We start from the raw sequence: 27,948 nt of genomic DNA, 5'->3' as shown, positions 1-27,948 counted from the left end.
AATTAGAAACCCAGTATTTCATCTGTAAAGGTCTGGTTAAAAATAATTATGCTACATTCATACTACAGAATGTCTGACCAGCAGCTTGAAAGATAGATAGATAGATAGATGATAGATAGATAGATAGATATAAATACATATAGAGATATATATAGATATTGATATAGATATAGATAGATATAGATATAGATATAGATATAGATATATATAGATACACACACACATACTGACATAAAAAGTTTTCCAGGTTATACTGTTAAATGAAAAAAGCAAATACAGTCTAAGAACTGTAAGAACAGTAAGTGCTAGGGGGGTTTTACATAATTTTTACATATTTTTGCATAATTTTTATTATCTAAAAAAATAACACAAAACTACATATCTGTAGTGTATCTGTAACTGAATAAATCCATAGAAGAAGGTCCAGAAGTCTGCATATCTCTCTATGAAGTATAGTCACCCCTGAAGAATAGCATAAGATTGTGAGAGAAAGAATATAAAAGGTAGAGGAAGCTATGAAAAGGAAGACTATCATTTTTTTAATCAGAATTTATTCATGTATTACTTGTGTAAAAAAAAAAAAAAAAAAAAAAAAAAAAAAACCCAAACTGTGAATGTTGTAAACATTAAGGCATTCTAGACCAAGTATTCAGTGCACAAAAGCATTCCATATGTATACACAATATCGCCTTGTTGCAACCACATTCTCAGAAAATCAAGCCTTGTTTGCCTGGAACTAAGCAATTGTGTCTGAAAGAATGAGGAGAAATAAACCCATCTATCTCTGTCATCTGTTGTTAGATTTTGGCCCTACCTTCTTCTTGCTTCTATCTTGATGTCCTTCTTATGATCATTGTTTCCTACCTAACTCATATAAAAGGTATAAAACATAAACCATTAATGAAACTGGAAAATTGGACATGAAAAACCAGTTTCCATATTTGAGGCACATGGATTTTCCCAGGTAGTATTGCAAAAAAAAAAAAAAAATCAGTAATTCATGGGTTTTTTTCGATCTGAGAAATAAATGTTGAACCACCCAAATCTCAACAGATACTCTGACCTTTTCTCCAGATCTGTCTATATAATTACAATATAAGCTGTCCACTCCATATAAACGTACCAGTAGTTTCATCATGCCTCACACTTTGTTGCCTGCAGCAAATGCTTTCGTCTGCTATAAGCCTTCTCCCTACTTGTAGTTACCAAGACGTTGGGCATGGTTGCCTTCCCCAGCAGAAAGCAAACAGTTGGAGGGTTACTGTGTCTCATTCATTTTGTGTCTCCCTTGGTACAGTGTCTAGCTCAGTGATTGGCCTCTAGAACTTACTTAAAAACTATTGCTCATTACTCAATTGATATATAAATGCTATATGTTCAATGAAGCATCTATAGAAGGAGTTTTTATTCTTGTGGATCATAGCAAGTAATGAAAGCAAATAGGCAAGGCACCAAGATATGATTCCAGAATTTGCAGAAACTAGGGGATAGAGTGTGAGAGGTACAGGGGAAACATTTGGGCAGTGCAGCTCCTCAAGGCCAGCAGCTATGTCTTCTATCTCTGTAATTTCTACACCCAACACAGTGTCTGGTGACCTAGTGGGTGCTCCATGAATACTGTTGATGAATGATTTAAGCAAAAAGCAGGCCTAGGCTTTGGCAGCAGACAATCCTGTATTCGAATCCTGGCCTGATAAAAATTTTACACCTGTGATCCTCAATATTCTGTTTCTTTAGATCCTCTTTTGCAAAGTTGAAATTAAAAACTCCATAATCACCAGGTTGCATTGAAATTTAAGTGGGTAAAATATCCATGGCAGTGCTTGGGCCTTGAGAAATAGTATTTGCCTGCCTTCTCTCACCACTGAGATAGAAACTGGCATTCCAGAGGAAAAAAGTTAAGAAAATCAGTCAAAGGATTTTCATTGGCCAGTTTGAGTTCTGTTACTTTATGTGATATTCATATGATGTGGATAAAATAAGGTACTAGTGTCGAAACCTTTATAGCCTGTTTATCTGTATGCCCACCCACTCGCCCCAACCCCTCAGCGAAATAGAAGCTTTTCTGTTCACTTGGCCTCAGCCCTGGTTTCCAAGAGAGAAGGTAAGCCTCCGAGCTCAGTTCCTCCAGCTTGCTGGTAGAGAACAGGAGACAAAGCAAGAACAAGAGGAAGAAATGCAGAATTTTCAAAAGAAGAAGTCACAGTTTGTTTCTAAGAGAGAAGGAAAACCAGAGGCAAGAGCAAAGAGTAGGAGGAAATGTAAAACTCTCGTTGGCTCACTTTAGAGGAGAGATTTTCATGGAGATTTGGGGGAGAGCGCACATACACCCCTTTGGGTGCCTAAGAAGTGTGAGAGATACGGAGTTAGAGGGAAGAAGAGGGAAAGATTTTTTAAATGGTTGAAGTAAATTATGAAGCCATTATATTGGAATGTTTTTCTTTACTTACTCAGATGTAAGTAAAGATCACACTGGGTTTAGTCATGTTAACTGAGTTTCTTTATGCACAGTACCATGCAAAAAATTGGGTATCCTGTTATCTCAGGCTTTCTTCAGATTATGGAGAGAGTTCCTGGAAGGTTGCATGAGAACTGCCCTCCATACAGAAACAAACAGTGAGGACAGAATCCAGTGTGGCATGTGGCAGCAGGCTGCGTGGGCAGGACTGGATGCTTCTTTTTCAGAAAGAGAGACGATGCATATGCACAGGTGGAAACACATCCTCTTACCTATTGTAAGCAGGTAAAATGCCTGGAAGAGATCAAGCTAAAATGATATTTGCCTCACTGTCAACCACCTGCTAAATGAAAGGGTACCCTTTCAGAGGAGACTGCGATGAAATATAGCAAATATGCAGAAGGTAGATGTAGTCGTTTCCTGGGGATATTTTAACAAATTGCCACAAACTTGGGGAAGTAAATCATAACTTTGTTCTCTCACGGTGCTAGAGGTTAGAAGAAATTCTAAATCAGGGGGTTGCAATGGCCCCACTCTTTCAAGAGGTTCCGGGGGAGGATCTGTTCCATTCCTGTGTGTCAACTTCTAGAGGCTTAGGCCATCTTTGGCTTATGGCCACATGGCCTCAATCTCTGCATTTATCTCCACATCCACTGTGTGTCCTTCACTGTGTGTCTGGCCTGTGGCCCTAGCACATCACTCTGCCTCTGTCATCACATTGCCTTGTTTTCTGTCTGTGTGTCTCTCTTTTTTTAGAAAAAGATTTATTTATTTATTTTAGAGACAAAGAACAGAAGCGTAAGGGGCAGAGGGAAAAGGAGAGAGAATCTCAAACAGACTCCACGCTGAGCACAGAGCCCACAGTGGGGCTGGATCTCATGACCCTGAGATCACCACCTGAGCTGAAACCAAGAGTCAGATACTTAGCTGACTGCATCACCCAGGCACCCCTCTTTGGGTCTCTTATAAGGACCCTTGTCTTGAATTTATGGCCTACCCTGTTAATCCCAAATGATCTCATGATTTCAATACCTTTAACTTCATTACATCTGTAAAGATCCTTTTACCAAACAAGTTGCTATTCACAGGCTCCAGGGTTTGATGTGGATGTAGATTGGGGGCAAGGGGAACATTCAATATACTATCGTGCATACATAATTAAGCAGCTAAGAGTATTTTTCTAAGGTGGAATAACCATTCCCAAATCAAGAAATTAGCACCATCCAAGAAGCCCTGTCATGCCACTTACCATCATTACCAACACTCCCAGTGATATCTGTTAGATTTGTCAGCTTGAGAACTTTATATGAAGCAATCATCAGTATGTACACTCTTCCTCAGTGTTGGCACATCACATTGTGAGATATTCGTCATTGTGAGACTCATCTAGTTGTAGATTGATCATTGTTCTTGCTTTGTGGTATCCCTTTATGTAGCAATACTATGACTCATTTGTGCACCTACAATAGATGGACATTTGTGTTATCTCTCGTCTTCAGCTATTGAGAATAATGCTACTATCCATATTCTAGTACACGTCTTTTGGTAAAGATACATATGTCTTTCTGTTGGGTATATACCCAAGAGTGAGCTTGCTGGGTCACAGAGTATGTGCATGGTTTGCTTTGCTAAATACCACCAACCAGTTTTCCATTGGTAAATCAGTAAGGCTGCCATTAAACTTGACTTTGCAGAATAATTAACTAATTTCTATGGAAGTCTCCAAAAGGGAGATTTCACCAACTCCTTAGGAAACTTCCCAGAGGTTGAACAAACTTCAAGGTTTCCAGTGTTTTCTTGAGAATTAGTGGAACCCACTTTTGTAGAAATAATTTGTTAAGTAAATAAATAATCCATACAAGATGGTGGAGAGAATGCTTCATCCACTAAGGAAAATAATTGGAAACATTTTAACCTCGTTTATATACATCTGCACCCTGAGTGGGAGCACACACCCTGGATAGCCTGGTACTGTTTACACAGCCCTCACCACTCCATGGTCTGTGCAAGTCCCGGGAGTTTGCTGACAAGATTTACAGATTTGCTGCAAATTCCACAGCTGTGCCTTCTAGGTTTTTCTCCATTCCATGGATACTTTTTCTCTAATGCACTGGATTAAAGTAGAGAATAAACATAGCCTCCAGATCTATTCACTCTGATTAATCAAGAAGGCCAGATACCTCTCCCTCTATTATGTAAATAATTTAGTGTTCCCCAGCAAAGCTGCATATCCAAACCTATAAAGGTACCCAGCAGAATATAGCCTTCTATATATACCTGAAGCCAGACTCCAGAGAGATAATTGGGGTTATGAATATGGAATCTAGGTAAAAGCACTGGCCACAGAGAAGGGCAGATGCAAAATAGATCACTGTGGTGTTCCTTGGTCCCATGAAATCTCTTAGGGACTGTGTGTGTTAGCTGTACTAGGTAGGGTTGTGAGATGTTTGAGAACCTTGGTAAATGGGAACAGCATTACCATTCAGAAGGATTTTATGCATTCTCCATATGAGTGTTTCCACTTAAGGGGATGTTCACAAATATTGGGCTTTCCTGGCTCTTGAGTCTGATTCAACGACAACAAGGCAGTATCATAGCATCATTTCCTGTAGGAAAGAAAAGCACAATCAGTACCCAGAAGTCTCCAAGCAGCTAGTCGGCCTAGGGCCTACTCAGCATGGAAAGCCCATTACCTAACAGGGGATTTTGGTGTCATGCAAATCAGTTTCGGAATTCACTCAGTTTGCTCTTGCTTAGGAGTAGTTCAGAAGGAAGAGTACACAATGAAGGAAATCAGTCCTCTAAAGCCAGTTCTCTTACTTTGGCCTCTGATTATGAACCTCTCAATGAATCTCTAGAGCGCTATATAAAATAATTGAAGGAGGGATCTAGAAAGTGCACTAGTCCTCTGGAACATGGTAGACAGTGCGCTATACCCTTGCCAGCAGCATTTTCTTCTCCACTTTGCCAAAGGATCATCCACATTTCCCAGCCATGTGCCTTGCATGAGGTTAGCCCAGTGTTGTGCCAGTAAAGGTGTAATAACAGGCTCACCAAGATCAGAAAAAAAGCCCTGAGTCCTTGTGTCTATCCACTGTACATGGTGTAAATATCCCCCACGGTGTCCAACCTAAGGCCACCAAAATGATATCCCCGGATGCAGATGGGTAAAACATGCACAGTTAGTACCTCGTGATACAGTGTTTCCACCACACAGTTACTATAGAGATAAATACACTCAAGAGAAGAGATCATAATAAAATGATTAGGAAAATATGAATTTGGGGTATTATCACTTTATTTTTAGTATACCTTAATTACATGTTTTATAATTTAAGTTTTATTGGTAGCTGTCTTTTACAACCGCTTCCAGAATTCCTGAAAATTCAGTGATGGATTCCAGCAACTAAGTCCTCACCAGCTCCAGCGCATCCCTGGGTTAACCCCACCTCAGCCTGAAGGGTGGACCTCATTTTCTCGAGCCATTCAGCATTTCCTATTACCCTGGCCATAGTTTCGGGATGGAATAGTGATTCGGTTTAGAACAATGAGAGGCAAAGCTGAGGGTCCCATAGAAGGAAAGTCTCTTCTCTTCCCTGAGAAGAAAGCCAATGGTGTGGCTTAAAGATGTAAGTTCTAGAACTGCTATATCATGAGAAATCCAACCTGAGGATAAAGATGACGTATGGTTGAAGATGGAGTGGACAGAATTATATAGAAATGGAGCTACAGGTCTATGAACATGATAACCATGCATAAGTCAAACGATGCCGGAAAATCTTCCTCCAGGTATTTTAATTTCATGAGCCAAATATTATTCTCTTTTCTGTTCATGCCATTTAAGTGGGATTTTTCTGTGATTGACAACTTACACAGTTCCGAGAGATACATGGAAGATTTGGTTTATAAAAATAGTCACTGTGATGCCTGGGCGGCTCAGTAGTTGAGCAGCCTTTGGCTTAGGCCGTGATACCGGGGTCCTGGGATCGAGTCCTGCATCAGGCTCCCCACAGGGAGCCTGCTTCTCCCTCTGCCTGTGTCTCTGCCTCTCTCTCTCTGTGTTCTCATGAATAAATTTTTAAAAATCCTTTTAAAAAGTAATCACTAACCCTTCATATAGATATGTTGGGGGGGGGTGCCCAAATAAATAGAGCAGATTGTGTTTCTTGGTAATAAATGAAGTTATTTCTTAGCTAAACTAAATTTCTACCTTCCCTGAACACTCAGGGAGTAAACTTCATTAAAAGCCTTTTGTAGAAATTCATGGTTGTAGTATTTTTGGTATTAATGCAGGTGACATTTTTAAATTAAACTTTTTATTTTAAGATAATTGCTGGTTCACACGAAGTTGGAAATAATGCGGAGGGATCCAAGGTACCTTCTCTCCAGTTTGTCCCAATGATAATATCTTGCAAAGTGATGCTACAATGTCACAACTAAGATACTGATACTAATACAGTCAGGATGAAGAGTTCCATCCCCACAAGGATCCTTGCCTTGCCCTTTTGTAGCCACCCCCATAACCACCTCTCCTCCCACACTCTGACACCTGGCATCACTGGTCTCTTTGCTAGTTCAATAAGCTTGTAATTTCAAGAGTGTAATATCACTGTAGTCATACAGTATGAGACGTTTGAGATTGCCTTTTTTCATGCAACATAATTCTCTGGAAGTTCATCTAAATTGTTGGGTGTATCCGTAACCCTATCCTTCTTGTTGCTTAGCAATATTCCATTATATCAATTTGCCACAGTTTGACTTTTCACCTGTTGAAGGTCAGCTGCGTCATTCACAGTTCTGGGCTCTCACAAAGCGTCTATGAACATTGTGTACATGTTTTGGGGGCAGGTAATACAAATGTTTATTCCCCTGAAGAAAATGCCCACGAGTGTGACCGTGGGGTCATGTGGTGGTTGTAATAAGAAACTAGCAAACTGTTTCCCAGAGTGGCTAATACCAGTTTCCCTTCCAACCATCAACACATGTCTCCTCTTGTTCTTTCGCATTCTTGACAGTTTTTTTTTGGGCCGTTGTGATAGGTGAATAGTGATATCTCCCTGTGATTTAAATTCACATTTCCCTCACAACCAAATACAATGAATATCTTCTCATGTGCTTGTTTACTGTCTGTTTATTCTCTTAAGTCAAATGTCTGTTTATGTCTCTTGTCCACTTTCCAGTGGGATTGTTTGTTGTTACAATATTGAGTTTTGAGAGATCTTTGTATTTTCTAGATACTAATCCTCTGTCAGAGGTGTGGCTTGCAAATATTTCCCCCCAGTCAGTAGCTTGCTTTTGATCTCAAGACGATCTCCTACAGAGCAAAAATTTTTAATTCTGTTGGGATCCTGTGTGCCACTTTTTCCCTTTATGGATTGTACTTTGGGTCTGCAGTCTAAGACCTAGATTCTGAAGATTTTTTTTTCCTAAAGGTGTTAACAGGTTTTTTTTCCACATATAAAGTTTATGATCCATGTTCAGTTAATTTTTTTTAAAGTATGAGATTTCTGCCAATGTTCATTATTTCCCCTATGAATGTCCACTTGCTCCAGCATTGTTTGGTGAAAAGCCTCAGCAGTTTTTTTAAATGATCATTTGTGCTGATGGCAGCACAAAATCTGGAAGATAGTTATTTTTCTACTAATATTACATATATTTCAATTAGATGTGATTTATTTTCTTAAAAATAGAAAGCAGTAGAGGTAAATTGCTCTATTATGAAATTAATTTTGATAAATCCAAGCTTTTCTATACAATCATCAAAAGGTACTCAGAGCCTATCAGACATCTAAATACTAGACTCAGATTAATCTTTTTGTTTCCCTGTAAAATAGGACCGGGGTATCCTATACCTGTGCGGTCTATCAAAGTAACAGGACTGAGGCTTTAATTGCTTTGTTTTGTTTTGTTTTGTTTTGGATATAACTTGGGGAGATCAGTCTTTTTCCTTCATGGCCACACCACACATTTTCCTCAACACACCTCCTCACCTAATATATGAAAACTTAATCTGCTAGGAGTAAGCCAAGATATAATGGGGAAAAAATATGGGTTTTGAGAAGCGTTTATTAAAGGCCTTAATATCAGAGAAAAGAATGAGGATTCTCAACTATGAGAGAAAAAATTAATTCATCAAATATGTGTCATATTTTTTTAATACAACTGATTTTTTAAAAGATTTTTATTTATTCAGGAGAGACATAGAGACACAGGCAGAGGGAGAAGCAGGCTCCATGCAGGGAGCCTGACCTGGGACTCGATCCCAGGTCTCCAGGATCAGGCCCTAGGCTGAAGGTGGCGCTAAACCGCTGAGCCACCCGGGCTGCCCAAATATGTACCATATTTTATGAACAACATTGAGCTTGATTCTGTCAAATTCCCATCCCCCTGGGTTCAGGATCTGTCTTGAGCCCATGGGATCCTGCTGAATGGCTCCATAAGAGCACAGATTCTGGGGGCACTGGAATGGCTCAGTCAGTTGGGTGACTGATTCTTGGTGTCATCTCAGGTCATGATCTCAGGCTCCTGGGACTGATGGGGCTCTGTGCTCAGCAGGGAGTCGGCTTGAGGATTCTCTCTCCTTCTCCCTCTGCCTCTCCCCCCCAACTTACGTGTGCATGCTCTCTCTTTCTCAAACAAACAAATCTTAAAAAAAAAAAAAAAAGCACTGATTCAGCTTCCCGCTTTCCTAGATCCTTGTCATTCTCCCCCACCAGGTAATAGACTTCTTATAATCTCACCATCCAGCAGAGTGCCATGTATACACTGAACACTCAGTATTTGCTGTATGAATAAAGAAATCATGAGTATCAAACAAATCAACAGTTCTCAAGAAACTTATAATCTATTATGAGGACTTATGGCAAAAATACAAAAGCTAGTGGAATATGAGACGATGTCAGCCTTGGCAGGAAAAGAACAGCAAAACCAAGGCTTTTTGCCTAGGGATGCAGGATTTTCCTGTGTGATCCATCACATCTTTTAAATTTCACTCTGTCCTTTGGAGCCAAAGCCCTGCTAATGTTCTTTAGTTTACTTGTCTTTTATATTTTTTAAATACATTTCCACTGGATCTTCAGGGACCTTGTCTGTAACTATGTTTGGACAAGAGTCAGATGTTTCTGGGATCCCTAGCCAAAACACCATCTAACAGGACCCCAGTCTGACTGCTTTACCATCTCAGTGAATGACGCTTACCAAGCACGGGATTGCCTCAGACACTCAGAAGTCATCCTGACTACCTCGGCATGCTCCCTCTGTCCGTGTACCTGCCACTGATCATGGCCTTATATCTCTTCATATGGCCTTACTCTTACCCTAATCCAGCTAAGCATCATTCCTCACTTGGCTAGCAGACTCAGCTTGGGAATAGGTCTTGTATCCAGTTTTTTTTTTTTTTTTTTCTAACTCACAACCTGCCTAAATGTGTCTCAATCCCCAAACTAATTAAATTAATCTCCTACTAGAAGACCCACCAGTCCTTTTCATTGCCCTTAGGATGACGTCCAGTTTCTAGCATGGTCCTTGACAGTCTTTGCTGTGCTGTCTCTCCAGACTCATGCTGTTGGGTCCCAGTCCCAGACACGGGAGCTCCAGGCTCTGGCCACACAGAATTTCTTTTATATATCACCTCTCATTTCTGGTCCTTTCCACAAACCATTTTTCCTGCCAAGAGTATTCTTTCTGCCTAAATCCTCTGCATCCATTAGTGATTATGTTTAAAACTCACAGCTCGTAGGAAGTGTTGCCTGGCTCCCTGACGGGCTCAGATGACCCTGCTGTGTTTCCCCCGTGGCTCCCTGTACTTCTACCTCAGAACTTCTCCACACATTTTTAATCACATAGTTTTCAGTCTGTCTCATGAAAGATTCAAAGGAGGTCTCTAAGGAGAGGTTCTTTGTTACTTACTCATTGTTAGATCACCAGCATCCAGCCTGGGACCAGTTACCCAGTTGGCACTCAGTGTTTTTTGAGTGTGGTTACCTGGGTGGTTAAGTGTCCGACTCTTGATTTTGACTCAGGTCATGATCTCAGGGTCGTGAGATTGATCCCCGTGTCAGGCTGCACGCTCAGCAGGGAAAAAGAGCTCAGCTCTTTCTCTCCCTCTGCTGACCCCCACTAACTCTCTCTCTCTCTCAAATAAAATAAATAAAATCTTTTAAAAATGTTTTTTGAATGAATGAATAAATAAATGAACAATCTGTATGTGGGATGCAGTATAATAGAAAAAAAAAAGAAGTGTAGAAACGAGTCAATAGACTTTTGCAATAATGAAAGAGGAAAGCAATAAAAGCCTGCAGCACATGGCAGCTGTACAAGAGAAGAAAAGCTATGGCCACGGCAGAGACTGTGGTGGCACCAAGTTACAGTGAAGAGAGAGAGAGAGAGAGATCGAGGGAGAAAGCTCCAGCAGTCAACTATATGACGCTAGTATAAAAAGCAAGCAACCAACCAAGCATACACACACGCAGAATTTCAAGAAAAACTCAGAAAATCAAGTTACTTGTTTCTAGAGTATGGCAAGGTGAGACTCTGAAATAATTGCCACAGTGTTTCTCTTGAGCATTTTTATCCTCTCCTGGTTTCTTGTTGTTTGAACTCACAGCAGAGACAATGGCTGTGAGTATCAAAGACCAAGCTTATGAAAATATTTTTGTGTGCAAACATGTGGCTTTGCACATCAAGAGTAGGCCCCATAGGGACCTACAGCTCGACGTTCAGACCACAGCTCCCTTGAATGAATATGTGATGGTGTAAGGACAGTGTTCTAATCCGAGAGAATGTATACATGCAGCCAGCTGTGAATGGGAGAAATCAGAAGGGCATGTCTAGGGATCCAAAGCTGAGGACAGGCCCAGTGCTCTGCTGCTGCCTCTCCACGGCCAAAGCCAGGGGAGTAGGCCCAGTAAAGAACCCAAACAAATTTGGGTGTTGCCATCAGGAAATGCTGTCTTGCTTCTCAGGGGAGGCTTAAGATCATGGTGGAACTCACACAAAAGCCCTCATTTCAACATCATGCTGGCCTCAGTCGAGTAGAAATGGTGGGAACCTTGATAGATATAGTTTACAGATATTTCAACAACAAAAAAACATTGAAGTAATAGAGCAGGTAATATGTAGAGACAAAGAGATAGAGATACAGATGGCAGACAAGAATAAGCAGAGAAGGCAAATAATTGCCACTTACCCTGAGTTTTTCACCTGCCTAGTGGACAGTGGGGAGTATCTTGCCTTTTCCTCTGTGCCCAAGAAGGACAAGGAGGTGCCCCACTAATCAGTGGCCTTAGAAATCAGAAAATCAATTCACAGTCAGGACAAAGACACAAAAGGAATTGTGTGAATGAAGAAAAATGGTAGGGGACTCCTGGGTGGCTCAGTGATTGAGCGTCTCCCTTTGGCTCAGGGCATCCTGGGGTCCTGGGATGGAGTCCTGCAAGGGCCTTCATGCAGGGAGCCTGCTTCTCCCTCTGTCTATGTCTCTTCCTCTCTCTCTCTGTCCCTCATGAATAAATAAATAAAATCTTTAATAAATTTTCAGATTATTCGGGATGCCTCTCTCTCTGGGTCTCTCATGAATAAATAAAATCTTTAAAAAGAAGAAGAAAGAAAGAAGAAAGAAGAAAAGGAAGAAAGAAGAAGAAGAAGAAGAAGAAGAAGAAGAAGAAGAAGAAGAAGAAGAAGAAGAAGAAGAAGAAGAATGGTAGCTATAGACAAATGAGCTGTGCATGTCCCAGGAATAAATGGCAATGACGTGAGAGCAGATGATTATTTATATATCATTGGAAGCCATTGGGACTGGGTGCCAGTGACTGGAACCACATCTCTTCCACAGTGCAATATAACCATCCTGGAACTAAAGAGAAGGAAAGGAAAGGCATAGTCGAGAATATCTTGAATTTGACTGATGCTTGTCCACAAGGAGCTAACACAAATCTAAAAGTGGCATGTTTTACCTTGATTTTTTGTTTAGCAGTGATACAGAAACTTTTCTATTAATTTTCGCATGCCTAAGTCATACAATTTATGGAGTTTGTCCATAATAGCAATAAAGGTGAAAGATATACAGATACTTCTAGAAAATAAAGGTGAAAGATATACAGATACTTCTAGAAAATAAAGGTGAAAGATATACAGATACTTCTAGAGAGAAAATTAAAAAAAAAGACTTGCTCTATTTCTTAGCATTTTACCAGATAGCCTGTAACTTAAAATACTCACCCATACTGATGTGTTAAAATGTTCCATGGGAGAATCTGAAAAGTATTTGTATCTTCCCCCTAAATTGAAAATATTGTGAGGAATCTCTTCTCTCTTGCTGTGGTATTATTTAAAGAGCTATGTTTTAATGGATCCCACCAAAGTAATGACCAGATACCCATTCTGCTTAAATCGGAGCATATAAGTGGTATGTTATTAAATTATTATAAAAGTACATATGTGGTCTTTATATTATATACATGTCAATGAATTATATCATTGCTAGGTTACACATGTGAAACCCCATTATCCAGTGGGTATAGCATTATGTTTCACGTGGCATTGAATCAAATAGTCCCAGCATTTTCATCTTGGAATGACTTTCCAGATAATTCAGCCAATGCATCAATATACAAACGAGGGAATGGAAGCCAAGAGAAGTTAGATAATTTGCTCAGGCACATTGTCTATTAATGCTGCAGCTAAAATGAGACCCCTGGCATAGACTACCCTGATAACTTTAATTAATTTCAAGAATAATATGCTTTATAAATTGGCTTATCAGTTAAGACACCTTCAGTGGCAAATAACTGAAGATAGAATTGAAACTGGTTTAAATAGTAAGGAAAATGTATTACCTTGTATAATGGAGAGCATGAAGATATAGCAATTCCAAGGTTAGTTAACTCTGTCAGAGGCCTGGATGTTTTTTCTTCCCTGTTCTCCCATCCTTACTGTATCTGATTGTTCTCAGGCTAGCTCCCCGTGTGGCCATAAGACATGAGACAGGTGTAGCAGTCCCAGACGACGTATACCTCAAGATCCAGCTGAAAAAGAAGGTAGTCCTTCCTAAGTGTCATTTTATCTGAATAAGGATCATTTCCCTGAGGAGCCCCCAGAAGATTCACTGGCATTTCTCTTTGGCCAGAAGTGCATCATGTGTTCATGCAATAGGACGACCCTATAGGGCTTCTATTAATCAGGATGCTTTAGGGAAAGAAATGTGTCCAGCTTCCTTTAAGGCATGTGGCCATTCTTAATGAAGGTGGCTGCCTGGAGTAATCAGGAGTCAAGGATAGACAGGAAAGAAGAGAGAATAATTGCAAGACAAGCAATGGTGTCTGTCCTTACGGGCACATGTTCCTGGGCATAAATCAAAGTTGATTCTAACAGTAGAGGAAAGATGAGTATTCACATGGACTAATTGACAATCCTTGCTAAAGCAAGTCACTATCTTATGAAAGTGAAGAATTTATCACATATTCTTTTTTTTTAAGATTTTATTTATTTATTCATAGAGACACAGAGAGGGAGAGGGAGGCAGAAACACAGGCAGAGGGAGAAGCAGGCTCCATGCAGAGAGCCTGACATGGGACTCGATCCAGGGTCTCCAGGATCACACCCTGGGCTGCAGACAGCACTAAACCGCTGAGCCACTGGGGCTGCTTTTATCACATATTCTTGATGTCAATCCCAATGATCACATATAGGATTTACTTAAAAAGCATAATTAAAACCCTAAAAAGACGGGATCCCTGGGTGGCGCAGCGGTTTAGCGCCTGCCTTTGGCCCAGGGCGCGATCCTGGAGACCCGGGATCGAATCCCACGTCGGGCTCCCGGTGCATGGAGCCTGCTTCTCCCTCTGCCTGTGTCTCTGCCTCTCTCTCTCTCTGTGTGACTATCATAAATAAATAAAAATTAAAAAAAAAACCCTAAAAAGAACATAATTTCTTCAATTAGTACAGTTTACGTTGAAATAAGCGACTTTGATTCATTTGCCTTTTTGTTCTAAATTATGGCACTTGGGATATGAACCACCTTATTAAGTAAGAACTATTGATTAGTGTCTCTATAGATGATGACACCAAGCCTCTGAGATACATTTATGATTCTTCAAGTGTGGTCTCTGGATCAGCAGTATTAGCATCACCTGGAAAATTATTTAAAGTGCAAAATACTGGGCTCTATCTCATACTTACTTGGACTCTTTGGGAGTGGCCCAGTAATCCATACTTTAACAAGCCTTCCAAGTGATTCAGATACAATGGAATGTTTTACAACCATGGCACAAAACAAATAACATGGAGCCAGGATTTGAACATAGAGTCTTAGCTCCAGGGACTGTTCATTTAACCAGTGTGTTAAACTGACTCCCTCCCCAGTAAACAAAGAGTTTCTAGATAAAACAAACTATAGAAAAATGTATTACACCTCTCTTCATCATAAAAAAAGAATACTAGGGGAACTTGGGTGGCACAGTTAAGTGCCCAACTTTTGGTTTCAACTCAGATTGTGATCTCAGGGTTGTTAGATCGAGCCCCACTTCGGGCTCCGCGCTCAGTGTAGAATCTCCTTGAGATTCTCTTACTCCTCCCTCTGCCTCTCCTCACTGCACACATGTGCTCACTCTCTCTCCATCTCTCTCTCTCTCTAAAATAAATAAAATAAATCTTTTTTTTTTAAAGAAGAAGGACTATACTAGATTGGGTAGGAAACCAGTCTATGATAGAGCAAAGTGCTACCATTTTTTGTATCCATATTTCACTCGACTCTGTCGCCATCATAAACATGATCCATATGAATTAAGATGGTGATGAATCACAGTAACCCATTTGGCCACACTGTGACGTGGGTGCTCTGGTTTTACTTTCAGATATGGAATTGAGAGGTGTGGAAGAATGAGTCCCTAAGTGAACCAGACCTTGGGTTTCAATTTACGAAAGTCCTTCTTTTGATAATTTTACATTCGAATGATCCGATGCAGAATTAGATGAAAGAGATGAATCATGAAATGACTGTGGGTTACTTGAATAGATATTTTTATAATGATTACAGGCACACACAACACCACATTCTTAAAATTATATTGCCTTGTGTTACAAAGAGCTTATTCTTCTCATAATGGCATCTTGATAGAATGTGGGTGGGCTGAATAGCTCCCAGGGCATTAGCAAAGCAATGACATAAAATCATTGTTTTATTTTCTGCAGCTCCTCTGGATAGCTTGGGGGAAATTATGTGACTACTCTACAAATGATGGGTAACTATGAATTCCAAAGAAATGAGTCAAGGGATTGCATGACATCATCAATTCAGAAAGGACAGAGTTTGGGTCTTATTTCATGCAATCAGGACCATACAGTCTATTTTCTTTATAGTTTCCAGATATTTCCTTTATGAGCTACATAATTATTTTTGCCAAAAGTACATGCATCTTACTTTTTTCATTTTTTTCCTATTTTCACACACTAAAATTATGAAAAGTAACCCCCCCCCCCTCTCTCTCTTTTTAGGGAGGGAGGGTGGAAGGGGCAAAAGGAGAAGGAGTGAGAGAATCTTAAGCAGACTCCACACCCAGCGCAGAGCCCTCTGCAGGGCTCGATCTCACCACCCTGAGATCCTGACCTGAGCTGAAATCAATAGTTCGACACTTAACAAACTGAGCTACCCACATGCCCCATCACCCTCTCTTTTAAATATTTTTTTTAAATTTTTATCTATTTATGAAAGTCACAGAGAGAGAAAGAGAGGCAGAGACACAGGCAGAGAGAAGCAGGCTCCATGCACCGGGATCCCGACGTGGGAACCGATCCCGGGTCTCCAGGATCGCACCCTGGGCCAAAGGCAGGCGCCAAACCGCTGCGCCACCCAGGGATCCCCACCCTCTCTTTTAATACTTAATATTACATGAAAAGAATAGCACAAGAGTAAATTGAGGGCTTTGGTATATACACAAGCAAACTATTTAGGATTTTATTTCATTGGATGTCATCTATTTACTTGAAAACAAAACTAGTCTGTTTGGCATGATGAGCCACATCCTGGGCTTGACAGTTCCACCTTTACTGTTTAGTGACCCTGAGTCAACTGCATTCTGTATCTAAGCTCCAGTCACTTGATCTATAAAATGGGAATAGTAATGTGACCAGATAGGAATATATAAGGTTTGATAAAATAATATATTTAAGTCACTGACCCCATGGCTGACTCTTGGATAGTAACCAGTATGTACTATTTTCATTCTCATTTTCTCATCCCTCATTACCATCATCATGGTAAAGATAATCTGAAAAATATATGAGTGACTACATTTTTTAGAAATTTTATACATTTTCCTGAGAATCTCTGTCACTTTTGTGAAATTCTTAGAAGAGTCTTTGGCTTTTAACAGAAGTAGGAAGCCCCACAGCAAAAGTTGTATATTAATCACCGTATTCCCAAAACCCAATAACCAATGTTAGACGTATTGAACAACTAAACTAGCTTATCTGAAACTACTTGTTTATAGGGAAATGTGCGAGAATACTTCCTTTCTTATGTCTCAGTTAAATAAATGTAGAATCACAGATTTTCTTTATAGTGGTAGATATAGATATTTCTTTTTTGCCAAATGTTTTCTAAGCAAGGTATGTTAATTGCTTTTTTAAATCAGGGCATTTTGCAACACTTTCTATTTTATGAAGACTTGAAATGTAAAACACTGCCAAGATAACACTGAAATTGCAAGTGCATTCTTATCTAGCATACTGGCGGACTCTAGTTGTGCATTCTGTGCCTGGATCTAGACAGCTAGTTGTTTAGAACCAGGCTGGGATTACAGAGTCTACTTGTATTATTAATTGCCTCCCCACCCCGGTTGGCAAATTCATCTCATCCTTTACCCTAGAAATAAATGAATGAGATGGGGGAATCTGAGTGGCCCATGGCCACAGTTGAAATGCTGGTCCAAGAGTTTTGTCACTCAAGAATCTTATCTTTGTGCAATTCAGGGCTGGACGTATAAAAAATAAAACCAGGCTGTTTCCTTTGCTCAGGATAACTGCAGGGAAATGACGGGCATACCTCATTTTATTGCGCTGCACTTTACTACACTTTGCAGATACTGTGATTTTTACAAATTGCAGGTTTCTGGCAACCCTGCTTTGAGCAAGTCTACTGGCACCATTTTTCCAGCACCACTTTCTCACTTCATTTCTTTGTGTCATATTTTGGTAATTCTTGGAATATTTCAAACATTTTCATTATTATTGTATTTGTGACCTTTGATGTTACTGTTGTAATTATTTTGGGGAACCATGAACCATGCTCATAGAAGATAACAAGCTTTCTGAATATGTGTCTTCTGATTGCTGCACTGACTGGCCATTCCCCAATCTTTCTTTCTGTCCTTGGTTTCCCTATTCCTTGAGACACAATAATGAAATTAGACTAAGTGATAGCTCTACAATGGACTTTAAGTGTTTAAGGAAAGGAAGAGTTGGATATCTGCCACTTTAAAACAAAAGCCAGAAACAACTGAGCTTAGTGAGGAAGGTATGTCAAAAGGCAAAAGGACAAAAGGTAGGCCTCTTGCATCTGACAGCTGGCCATGTTAGGAAGGCAAAGGAAAAGTTCCTGAAGGAAATTAAAAATGCTGTTCTGGTGAACACATGAATGATAAGAAAGAGAAATAGCCTTGTTGCTGATGTGAAGAAAGTTTTAGTGGTCTGTTTAGAAGATCAAACCAAACACATTTCCTTAAACCAAAGCCTAATCCAGAGCAAGACCCTAACTCTCTTCAGTTCTATGAAGACTGAGAGGTGAGGAGGCTACAGAAAAGTTTAAAGGTGCAGAGATTTGTTCATGAGGTTTAAGGAAGGAAGCCATCTCCATAATGGAAAAGTGGAAGGGGAGGGATGCCTGGGTAGCTCAGTCAGTTAAGCATCTGCCTTCAGCTCAGGTCATGATCCCAGGGTCCTGGGATTGAGCCCCACATTGGGCTCCCTGCTCAGTGGGGAGTCTGCTTCTCCCTCTGCCTGCCATTCCCCCTGCTTGTGCTCTCTCTTTGTGTCTGTCAAATGAATAAATAAAATCTTTTTAAAAATTGCAAAGGGAAGCAGCAAGTGCTGATGTAGAAAGTGCAACAAACTATCTATGAGATCTAGCTAAGATTATTCCCAAAGATGGCTACATCAAACAACAAATTTTCAATGTAGATGAAACAGCCCTCTACCAGAAGAAGATGCCATATAGGACTTTCATAGCTACAGAGGAGAAGTCAATGCCTGATTTCAAAGTGTCAAAGGGCAAGGTGACTCTCTTGTTAGGGGTTAATGCAGCTGATGACCATTAAGTTGAAGCCAATACTCATCGACCATTTGGAAACTCCTAGTGCCTTAAGAATTATACGAAATCTATTCTGCCTGTGTTTTATAAATGAAATAGCAAAACCTAGATCATAGCACATCTGTTTACAACATGGAAGTTTAAACCCACTGATGAAACCTACCACTCAGAAAAAGAAGATTCCTTTCCACATGTGAGCGCTCATTAACAATGTACCTCTTCACCCAAGAGTTCTGATGGAGATGTACAATGAGATTAATGTTATTTTTCATATCTGCTAACATAGCATCCATTCTGCAGCCCATGGGTTAAGGAGTCATTTACACTTTTAAGTGTTAGTATTTGAGGAATACATTTCCTAAAACTATGACTGCTATAGAAAAGATTCCTCTAATGACTCTGGGCAAAGTAAATTGAAAACCTTTTGGAAAAGATTCATCATTCTAGATGCCATTAAGAACATTGGTGACATGTCGGGCTCCCTGCATAGAACCTGCTTCTCCCTCTGCCTGTGTCTCTGCCTCTTTCTCTCTGTGTCTCTCAAGAATGAATAAATAAAATCTTAAAAAAAAAAAAAGAACATTGGTGACTCATGGGAAGAGGTCAAAATATCAACATGCACAGGAGTTGGAAGAAGTTGATTCCAACCCTCATGGAAGACTTTGAGGGGTTCCAGACTTCAGTGAGGAAGTCACTGTGATGTGGGGGAGAACTAGAGCAAGAGAAGTAGAAGTAGAAGAGGAGCCTGAAGATGTGGCCAAAGTGCTACAGTCTTCTGATAGAACTTGAATGGATAAAGAGTGGGTCTTATGGATGAGCAAACAAAGTGGTTATGTGAGATAGAATCTACTCTTGGTGAAGATATTGTGAAGATTGTTGAAATGACAACACAAGATCTAGAATATGGCATAGACTTAGTTGATAAAGCAGGAGCAGGGTTTGAGAGGACTAAATCCAGTTTTGAAAGTTCAGCTGTGGGTAAATGTTACATTGGCGTTAAATAGTATTCCATGCCATCTACAGAGAAACCATTTGTAAAAGGAAAAGTCAGTTGGTGTGGCAAATCTAATTGTCATCTCATCTTAAGAACTTACCACAGTCACCCCACGCTTCGGCAACGACTGCCCTGATCAATCAGCAGCCTCAACATGGAGGCAAGACCCCCCTCTAGCAAAAAGATGACACTCTGAAAGTCAGATTATGGTTAGTTTTTTTTTTTTTTAGATTTTATTTATTTATTCATAGAGACACAGAGAGAGAGAGAAAGAGAGAGAGAGAGAGGCAGAGACACAGGCAGAGGGAGAAGGAGGCTCCATGCAGAGAGCCTGATGTGGGACTCGATCCAGGGTCTCCAGGATCACACCCTGGGCTGCAGGCGGCGCTAAACCGTTGTGCCACCGAGGCCCTGGTTAGCATTTTTTAGTGACAAATTTTTTTTAATTAAGGTATGTTCATTGTAGGGTTTTTTTTTTGTAATGCTACTACGTGCTTAACAGACTACAGTTTAGAGTAAACATAACTTTTATGTGAACTGGGAACCCAGAAGACTCCTTTGACTCACTTTACTGTGATACTCACTTTATTGCTCTGGAACCAAACCCACAATACCTCTGAGGTATGCCTATGTGTGAATGTTTGAAAATATTAACTGTGAGTTGTCAAGAAATATGGCAAGCATTAGTTTCTGGGTGAAATGATTTTGTGAAGTCATAGTCAGTATACAACAATGATGAACATTAATCACCTCTACTTAAAATGGAGAATACCATGAGGCTTATCTGTGATAGTTAAGGTTCTTTAATTTTTTCATAGGCAATCATTGGAATTCATTAGTATGAATTAAGTAAATCTAACAAGATGGGTGTGATGGCTAATTTTATCTTTCAACTTGACCCTGCCACAAGCCCCAAATATTTGTTGTATGTTATTCTGAGTGTGTCTAGGAGGGTGTTTCCAGATGAGGTTAGCATTTGAATCAGTAGACTGAGTAAAGATTACCCTCACTGGTAGAGTTGGGCTTCATGCAATCCATCCAGAGCCTGAATAGAATAGAAAAGTGGGGGGATCCCTGGGTTGCGCAGCAGTTTGGCACCTGCCTTTGGCCCGGGGTGCGATCCTGGAGACCCGGGATCGAATCCCACGTCGGGCTCTCGGTGCATGGAGCCTGCTTCTCCCTCTGCCTGTGTCTCTGCCTCTCTCTCTCTCTCTCTCTCTCTCTCTCTCTGTGACTATCATAAATAAATTTTTAAAAAATTTAAAAAGAAAAAAAAAAGAATAGAAAAGTGGAGGAAGGGATAATTCACTCTCTGCATGACTGTTGGAGCTGAGATTTCTGGTTTCTTCTGTCCTAAGTCTGGGAATTACTCCATTGGCTTTCCTGGTCCTTAGGCCTTCAGACTTGGAATAGAACTACCCTACCTTCTTTCCTAGGTCTGGCAGGCAGCAGATTGTGAAACTTCTCAGCCTCCATAATCACATAGACAATTCCTTATAATAAATATATTGATTCTCTTTCTCTGGAGATCACTAATACAATTGAGATATTTATTATGCATAATATTTCCAATTTTAGATTTCATCATCAACTGATAAATAATCTATATCCTTTTTAGTTAATGACGACTATATTGTGGTTTTCTTAATACATAACATTCAGATTTATTGTATAAAAAGATAAAGTTGTCTAAATAAAGGCACAGAGACAAAGGTAAAAAATACCTCTCCTCCTGCTGTCTAAAGATTATTAACACATTGCTTTTATACTCATATTGATAAATGTACACTCCACCATAAGTAGAGTGTTACCTAAATGCTGTTTTTAGAGGTTATTATATATACCTTTGTTTTTTAGGATTTTATTTATTTATTCATGAGAGACTCAGAGAGAAAGGCAGAGACATAGGCAGAGGGAGATGTAGGCTCCGCAGAAGGAGCCGGATGTGGGACTCCATCCCAGGACCCCAGAATCACAACCTGAGCCAACGGCAGATGTTAAACCACTGAGCCACCCAGGCATGCCATATATACATTTTTCATAAAGATTTTATTTATTTAAGTATTAACATACATGCAAAAAGGTACACAATACAAAGTAAATATACTCATTTAGGCAGCCCCCATTTCAAGAAATAGAACATGGCCAATACCCAAGAAGCTCCCTCATGCTCACTCCCAGTAACTACCCCCACTAGGGTAATCTGCAACCTAACCTATAACATCTTGAATTACTTCTATGTGTTTCTGTGTTCTGTGTAATTGGAACCATACAGTGTGTGTTCTTAGGTACCTGACTTTTTTTGCTTAATATTTTGTTTGTGAGATTATCCATGTTTTTGCATTTTTTATTTTTATTGCTATATAAAATTCCATTGTTCTATCTCCTGTTTTTAACTGAATTTTTAAACTTGATGACAGCATTTCTTTTTTTTTTTTTTTAAGATTTTATTTATGTATTCATGATAGACACAGAGAGAGAGAGAGAGAGAGAGGCAGAGACACAGGCAGAGGAAGAAGCAGGCTCCATTCAGGGAGCCCGACGTGGGACTCGATCCCAGGTCTCCAGAATCACGCCCTGGGCCAAAGGCAGGTGCTAAACCACTGAGCCACCCAGGGATCCCCAATGACAGCATTTCTATAGCAATCAATATTCAACAAACATTTTCTAGCAACTATGTCCAGTGCTCAGTATTAGACACTTAAAACATCATTTTAAATGTCTGGATTTTTTTTTTCACTTTGTGAATGGACTATTCACTTTGTTTTTTATGATCCTTAACCATTGTGGGGGATTAAAAAAGAACACTATTCTGGTTTAGAATTGTAAGGAAGGAATTTGTGCTTCATTGAAACATTAGCACTGACTGGACTCTAAAGGCAACTCCTCAGGGTTTTCTAATTGTGATTCTAGTGAAACAATTTTATAGTTAACTCTAAATTGTGAGTAACTTCTAGGGGAAAATAGTAATTCTTATCTGTAGACACACAAATTATGTCCTGTAAAAAACAACTGACTTCCCTCTCTACACCTCCAAAACCGGTTCTGTTCTCTTTGTACATACATTGCAATATTTCTAATCTATAAGTGTGTCTATTCTTAAGTTTCTCTTTTGAGCCAATTATAAAATCTGCTTGGTTCCCTCATTAATTAATAAAGAGAATTAAATTCTTTAACACATTCTTTTTCATGTTTTTATGACAGTCATGATTTTACCTTTTTCTGAAAATTCACTTTTTGCAGAATTTTACAGGTTTTTTCCCCCATAACAAATAACCAAAGTGAGGCTACACAAAAGCCCAAAGTCCTTTTTTTAATTAAAAAGATAAAGTAACTGCCTGCAGGTGGGGCACAGGGGATCTGTTTAACCTTGCTGACTTAAATATTTTTCCTATTTCATGGTCTATCATGGTTGGTTGAAATCAATTGAAATATCTTCCACCTATTACCTGCAGAATTCAAACAAGTCACACACTGAATTGTTCACTTCAGACATTTCACACATTCTTTCTTATTTGATGCACATTCCACTTCACATCATTGTATATTGATTACTCCCTGCGTCAAGAATTCAATCTTAGATCCTATCAGCTAGTCCCCATTACTATGAATGGGATGTCTTTGTTCTCCTTGGTTTCCCTCTGATGAGACTCATTCCAGCCATTGTAAGTTACTTTATGACATTCTTCTCTCCATGTTTAATTCTCCTTTATGTTTGCCCCAACACAGAGCTTGGCACACAATAACTTATTTGTGAATGAATGAATAAATAAATGTCAACATTGCTACCAATCTCTTGTTCTGAAACAGAAATTATTAAATATGGTTTTATAATGATTTCTAAAACAAGCAGTTGCGCTCTTGAGGGGATCCTAAAATAAATTTGTCAATGTTCAATTAATGTAACAAACACCTGTAAAAATCAAAATATTGTTAATAGTGAAAGGAAAGCCTAACCACAATCATTTTTAATTCAATATTAGTTTTAAAACCCAGGAAATACTTATATTCTGAAACTCTACTAGAAATATGGACATAGGGTTGGTTTTTCCTCCTCCTAAGTTAACTGGTTTAAGAGTAGAAAAATCAAGGTGAGCCCAAAATCTTGCCCCTCATTTTCCTGAGAGTTGAGTTTAGTCTAGACTGTAAGCTTCAGAGGAACATATCCGTGAGAATCATTACTGCAGACATATAATATCTCTAGCACCATGCCTGTCATGAATGAATGAATCTAAACACCTCACTCATACTTGCATTTATATTTGTAAAAAATGTGCATGTGGGTATGGGTGTGTGTGTGTGTGTGTGTGTGCACAATACTATGGAATGAGCATAGCTGCAGGATTTCTTCCTCTCTGAGGCTAAAGCATTGAAATAGGGGAATAATATTATGAATTCAACTCTGTAGGCACCAGTATTTAGTCAAGGATGATGTTAACCCTTACTCTCTGAATCAGTGACAAATCAAGAATTAAGTTTACTTCTTCAATACAGTCATCCTATTCATCCTGGATCCTTCTTTTCTTTTTATTCATATAGTAAATTTAGCTATGGACGTCTTTGACAGTCACAAGGACTTAACTGGAGTCAGGAAGTGAATTTGTGGATAAACTACATTTAGTTGCTCAATATGAATTATAAAAGTAAAGAGGCATTGCCAAGCAAATTGTCCCTCAGGTTGAAAAAAAGTAAATCCAGGAGAATGCAACAGATAAATTAAAAGTGTTACTCAGTATATCTAAGCAATTTGTAGGTGGAAGAATGCTCCATATATCACAAGTTCATAGGAAAGAAGCTTCCAGAGGTATATTCTATATTCTTTGCACAACAATTGGTGGCCTCCTGAAGGCAGTCAAAACAATTTAGCCTCCAGCCTCAATTCCCACTTTCAAGAGAATGGATGGTTTTTGTCTCCTCTTTATCATTAACTAGCAAAACATCTTAATTCCGCCCTCTGGACCTTCACCAAGTAAGGCCTAGAAGTGGCTTTAGAGGTCTGATTTTAAAATTTAAATCATAATAAAGTCAAAACAATGAAAGAATCAATTCAGAGGGAAATTGGACCTTCTGTTTGCTTCATATTCAACCATCTCTGTCTGTGAATAAATCCATCTACTTAGAGATCTTTGTGTTCCCTTCTCATTGGGCAAGGCATTCACATAGGACCATGCCTTCTTCCTTGATTGCTTTCTCCTGTGTCAAGAACTTTTGGTCTTTTGAGATAAAATTAGCAAGAAATATAAAAATTGGTATGTAAATGTTCATATATATTCAAGTATAGAGCCAGAAAGTAAATACAGTTTTAGCTTTGCTGGCCAGACAGCCCCATCACATCTACTCAGCTCTGCCAGTGTGGAATGAAAGCAGCCATAAACAATGTCACTGAATGAGCATGAATGTGTTCCAAGAAAACTTAACTTAGAGGAATAGTCAGTGGGTCAGAGTTGGCCATGGGGTTGCCACCTCCTGAGCAAGAAGTTTTCAGAAACCAAGAAATTTGGCTTAGTAGGTAGGTAGGTAAGTAGATAGATAGGCATATAATTATGTAAATATATAAAATATGTATGGGGGAATTGCACCGTTATAAACTGACATAGCCAGTTTGGTAGATGGTTACAGGAAATGAGGTTTACCTCCCCCACTCATAACCCCTCTCTAAGATTATAATAAGAGTAGATCCCTGACTGATTCCTCCAACACTTAGATTTTCTAGCAAGTAGACACAAAAAGCTATGCAACCTGAATATAGTCCAATCTCTATGTCTCTTTTATACTCAAAAAAAAACCTTAATGAAAGCTTCATCTAAAGCAAATGTGATCCTTTTACAGTTTTAGGATGCAGATGATCACATATTAGAGTCTGGAGATAAAAAAAATTATCTAATTTTGTGATGAGACCCAGGATTAATTGACAATCAATCAAGTTTCAAGTACCAGACACCTGGGTGACTTAGTCAGTTAAGAATCCGCCTTCAGCTCAGGTCATGATCCCAGGGTCCTGGGATAGAGTCCTGCATCAGTCTCTCTGCTCAGCAGGGAATCTGCTTCTCCCTCTGCCCTTCCCCCCTGCTTGTGATCACTCTCTCTCTCCCAAATAAATAAATAAAATCTTTTTTTAAAAAAAAGGTTTCAAGTACAGTTGAGTTTTTAACTTCTATTTATGCCTGCTTTGGGAAAGAGAGGGAGTTATGAAGATATTTCTACAAAATCTTGGGTCTCCCTAAATTTGCCAACGAGGGCTTGTTTCAATGATCTCTTTTTGCTAATTAACAATCCACTAATTTCACCAATGATAGGCCGTTCTTAACTTTTATTATGCAAATATTTCTAAATCTCTGGGGTAAATCAGTTCTGAAGACAGTTGAGGCACTTAGAGAAGCCACCTGTGCAAAGTGAACACTTTTGGTTAAATGCCAGCTGACCATCCCTGTCCTGGGAGCTCCTGATTAGAACATGACTACCTTTCAGATATAGATAGAAATTAACACACATACATACCACCATCAGACACTGTAACTATCCCATTTTTTTAAGTGACTTGTTCTATACAGAGTACGGCTAGCTGGGCTCTGTTGGAGCAAAGGGCAGGCTGGAATATGAAAGCGCACCACATCCAGGGTGGAGAAGGCACTAATCAGTGTGGCAAAAACTGCCAAGGCTCAGGCAGGTTTGAGAGGGGTACAAAGGGTGAATTCTAATCTAGAAGACAGGATGATAGCTCAGATACATAGAAGGAAGATGAGGAGGTGCATGGTTATTCCAGGAAGTCTTTCCCCAAAGGGTGGATCTGACAGGAACAAAGTAGACCAGTAGACCCAACAACTCAGGAGGCTATTTGAGAGAATCAGTGAGACAGGGCATAGTGATCCTGTGTGTTAAAAAATAGAAGAGAAGCTGACAGCCACAAGGGGCAGGCCCCTATCCCTCAGGTAAGACAGCAGCAGTAGAACTAGAAAAAGAACCAGTAGTTGGTCAGTTGCCTTGTCACTGGGCTAGAAAAAGAAAGAAACTTGCTAAGGCCTTAAATTTGATTTCTATGAGCTGAACTTTAACCAGATAGGTTGTGCCAAGTTCAGAAAAAAATGTCCAATGGCTACAGACTTTAAAATAATTCTTTGAATTAAGATTAAAAACAGAGGTTGCGCCAGATGAAATTAGGGTCTCAGTAGCTTTTTCTAGTTTACGAAGACATCTCCAAATCCCTTTTTCTCCCACATTCCTTCAAATCTGCCTATCATGTTTATTATTCTGCTTAGGTCACAGCCAATGTGATTCCATGTCTGTAGCATTCTAAACCTCCTCTCAAAGTGCGTCAACAGCTTCATGTCATTTTGCCACTCTAAGAAGGGACTCAGTTGGTCATTTATGGATGGGAGTCCAAAGAGTCAGTTTATCTTGCATAGGCCGTAAACAAAACTAAGTGAACCTCAGTGCTCCACAAATATTGCAATTGTAAAAAGGATCCCAAAAACATTATACAATGCAGTAAAGTTCAAGTGCAATGAAAAACTGTGGATATTTTGTTAATGGTATTTGTAGCTCTGTTTATAGTAGATGTGATACAAGTGCCCAAACACATATGACATGAAGAGAGCATCACACAATGCATTCTTGATGTGATGACTTTTTAAAATAAACCTTATAATTTAAAATTTCAAAAATATATAGTAATAGAATAATAGTACAATAAACTCCAATAGTTCCCAGAACCCAGATCCGATCATTATTCCCGGGTTTGTCACATTTATTGTGTCCATCTTTCTTTTTTCTTTTGCTGAAATTGGTGAGATATCTGTAACTCCAAAAGTGAAGTCAATGTTTGTCATTATTTAGAATTAGTTTTCTGTTTTTCTGAATGCTTCTTCTAAGAAGACCTGTCAGTATTTTGATTTGTTCAACTACCTTGAATTTCTAGCAATAAGTGTTGAACACCTGCTGTGTAAAAAGGCACCATGCACTTGAACTTCTGCCTTCAGCTCTTATAAGTGTCGAAACAGTTCTAGAAATGTCAGACATCTTCCTAGATTTCTTTATCTCATTGTATACATGGCTTCCCTGAGGCAGAGATACAGAAAGTAATCTAGCCAACTTGTGTAGATAATAATATGCCACTATATGGGTACTTAATTTCCGTTTAAGAGCATTTGCCTTCTCCCACTTTCTTCCAAAGCAATATTGTGTTGTTTTAATATT

At 39.3% G+C, this 27,948-nt stretch overlaps 2 long non-coding RNA genes across 2 annotated transcripts in view; one reads left to right on the top strand and one right to left on the bottom strand.

Moving 5' to 3' along the window:
- Positions 1-27,948, top strand: part of LOC112649964 (uncharacterized) — a 133,157-nt gene that overhangs the window by 93,575 nt on the left and 11,634 nt on the right. The window lies entirely within an intron of this gene.
- LOC118350160 (uncharacterized) lies at positions 3,713-10,324 on the bottom strand. The gene is made up of 3 exons (XR_004803460.2): positions 10,188-10,324; positions 4,938-5,064; positions 3,713-3,918 (listed from the first exon to the last, which is right to left on the bottom strand). It is a non-coding gene; the product is annotated as an uncharacterized LOC118350160 (long non-coding RNA).

Source organism: Canis lupus, chromosome 11 (assembly GCF_003254725.2).
Source record: "Canis lupus dingo isolate Sandy chromosome 11, ASM325472v2, whole genome shotgun sequence".
NCBI lineage: Eukaryota > Metazoa > Chordata > Mammalia > Carnivora > Canidae > Canis > Canis lupus.
Note: the sequence above shows the minus strand (reverse complement) of the source record. Positions and strands in the feature narration are given on the sequence as shown.